The sequence below is a fragment of the Balaenoptera physalus genome (genome assembly GCF_965194825.1).
Source record: "Balaenoptera physalus genome assembly, contig: HAP1_SCAFFOLD_902, whole genome shotgun sequence".
In the NCBI taxonomy this organism is placed as follows: domain Eukaryota; kingdom Metazoa; phylum Chordata; class Mammalia; order Artiodactyla; family Balaenopteridae; genus Balaenoptera; species Balaenoptera physalus.
The window spans coordinates 34,370-37,831 of record NW_028125882.1 but is presented as its reverse complement, the minus strand read 5'-3'; positions in this window follow the sequence as shown (position 1 = coordinate 37,831).

The window sequence follows — 3,462 nt, the reverse complement described above, 5'->3', positions numbered from 1 at the left end:
CCTGCGACAGGGACCTTGACAAGAAGAAATGGCTCAGGGAAAAGCTACCTGCACAGAGAGGAGATAGAGACCATCGCCCCTGGGGTGCGGCGGGGAGAGTGGGCACAGAGATTTGTCGTTTCACCCACCCCCGATACTCATCTCAGCCCTCCTGGCTGCCCCACTCTAGGTCACCTCAGGATACAGAGGTGACCCGGTTAGAGTCCCTGCCTGTGCAGGAATCTGGGGGCACCAGCGGGTCTGAATAATATTAGTGCAGGGTATCCCCCATGGCACTGGGTTTATTCGGAGCGGGTCATCCTCTGCTGAGGGCCTCTCCTGGTCACTGTGTGGGGTTTAGCAGCATCCCTGGCCGCACCCATTTGATTCCAGGGTCCCCTCCCCCCCAGTTGTGACAACCACAGATTTTCCACACACATCACGGAAGAACTGGGTGAGGCGGGGGCAGGATGGCTCTGGGCGAGGACAGCTGTGTTGAAGCAACCAGCCTGGCCCAGGGCAAGGTCTGCCCCAATCCCGTCAGCGCCTGCATTTAGAACTGCCCCTTTCCTCTCCCACCTCCCCTGCCCTGCAGTGGTCTCCGAGACATCATCCCCATGTAATAAATCACACCTTCTCAGTTTACTGTTTGCTGCCCTCGCTAGAACGTGAGCTCTTTGAGGACAGGGATGCTGTTATGTCCCCAGCACCTAGAATAGTGTCTGCTCTGTAGTAGATGCTTCATAAATACTTGCTGAATAAAGGAGTTGAATACAGGGATGAGTGGATGAATGAATGAATGTTACAATGGAAGGAGGGGGGAGATTCCCTTTCTGGCTCTCGGGGGTTGGGAGATCAAGTGAAAGATCTGTCCTAAATAGGCTGACCAGCCTTCTGGGGTCCCCCGGGACTGAGGGTTTCCCCAGAGTTCCAGCGCTCAAACCTGAGCGGTCCTGGGGGAGGGGAGAGATTCCCTTTCTGGCTCTCGGGGGTTGGGAGATCAAGTGAAAGATCTGTCCTAAATAGGCTGACCAGCCTTCTGGGGTCCCCTGGGACTGAGGGTTTCCCCAGAATTCCAGCGCTCAAACCTGAGCGGTCCTGGGCAAACTGGGGGCGGGTGTTGGTCACCCTATCTAAACACAGTAACAATTCCAGCTGCAATAGCAATGGCCAATGACCTCTACGGTCTTATTGACCATGCACAGTTCTCTACCTGGCGGGGAAGGGTGGGCCGGGATTGGAATTCTGGTGATCCAGGGCGGGTGAGGGCACACCCCAGGCTTGTGGAGTGGAGTCCAGGAAGGTTCTGGAGGAAGTGACAGTGACACAGGAGGGAGGGAGGAGTCTAAGGAAGAACGTCCCACATGACAACATGTGCCAATGGCCCTGGGCCCAAGGTCACACCTGACCAGGGCTTGCTTTTTTTTATTTTCTAATTTACTTTTTCCCACATGGATATGCAATTGTCCTAATGCCATTTATTGAAAACTCCTTAATTTCCCCACTTTCTATCATATCAAGTTCTCATATATCTGTTTCTGGACCTTTATTCTATACCATAGAGCTATACGTCCCATCCTTGCACCACTAGGGCTGTTTCATCACTATAACTTTATTTATTCATTTTTTTTTGGCCGTGCCGTGTGGCATGTGGGATCTTATTTCCCTGACCAGGGATCGAACCCGCGTCCCCTGCAGTGGAAGCTCGGAGTCTTAATCACTGGACCTCCAGGGAAGTCCCCAGGGCTTGCTTTGACATCCATGGAATGGTGGCAGGTGGGCACAGGGAGCAGCTGTCTGTGAGCCATCCTGTGTAGAAATGCAGGGTGGAGGGGAGGACAGATGGAGCTGGAGGGGGAGAAGCGGAGGAGGGAGGGAGGAAGGGAGGGAGGCCGGGCGAGAGACAGACAGAGAGTTTCCTGAGACAATAGCTCTGGCCGTGTCCTAGGGCATGAAAGCTGAAAATAGCTCCTAGTGCCGGGAGCCTTGGAGCTGGAGCCTGGGAGCCAGGGTGACTGGCTCTCCTCCCTGGTGTGTGTGTGTTGCGGCGGGGGCGGGTGGCTCTGGGCTTCTCAGGCTGGGAATGGGGTGCACAGAGCAGGGACGGAGCAGGGACCCTTCGCTCTGGGACCTCGTGGGCCATCCTCAGCTCACAAAGCTGAGCCACTCCTGGCCCTACGAGTGGGGGGCTTATCCTCCCTGTCCCCTGGATCATACCCCCTCACACACAACTTCCCCGTGTGTGTTCCCAGCAACCAAGAGAATCTGTTTTTAAAAGATTTGGGGGAGGGGGGTAACCATACAAACAAGAGCAGAATGGATACTTTTTCAGAATATGAATGGCTCTGTGTAAGCCCACCCCCAGGGTAACCACAGTCCTGACCTCTAACACTCTTGACGAGTCAGCCTTGGTCTGGGCTTGCGGACCCACGGAAGCTTCCTCATCCCCTCCTTCAGATCCCGACTCTCCCTCGGCGGCTTTGTGAGAAGCACCCGGGGAAGTCGGACTGCTAGGCTGTACTGCTGCTAGAACTCCACCTGGGCTCCACCAGGCTCCAGCCCCCTGCCCTGTCCACCTAACTGACCCTGAGGCACCTCAACTGGTAGGAGCAGCATCACCTTCCCTCCTGGGACTTGTGACACTTAAGGGAGACCCCGAAAGACAAGCCTTTGGCTCCCTGGCTGCAAAGAGCAGGTACTCAATTGTCATAAGTGTCCGTATCAGTGAGGGTTCTCCAGACAAACAGAATCCATACAGGGTGTGTGTGTATATACACACACACGTACATATGTACAAGCATACAAAAATATACAGCTGTGTACATATGCAGTATGCGTACACACATATACACATATAGTATATACAATAAACACATACATATATACACACATAAAATGCAGTTTGTATATATACAGTATGTATACACACATATACACACAATATAGACAATACACACATACATATACACTATACATACACACATATAAAATGCATAGTTTGTATATATACAGTATGTACACATACGTATAACATATGCAATATACACACCTAGGTACATATATATCATACATATATACGCACATACAAAGATATTTAGGTGTGCATATAGACAGTATACATACATACACATATAATATATGCAATACATACACGTACATACATATAGACACACATATACACCTACATATAAAAGCATATAGCATAAAAATATATATGTACTGTATATAGAAATTCATCGTATATATACATACATATATCATATATATAAGATATATACACATACATATATACAATGTATACACACACACACCCCTATATGTAAATATGCGCATGGACATTCACATATAAATTCATACGCAAGTGTGTATATAATAGTATATTCATATATACATATAATACCTAGAAACATATACACATGCAGGTATACAACAGATATACACACCTATATATAAATATACACTGTATACATACATACATACAGT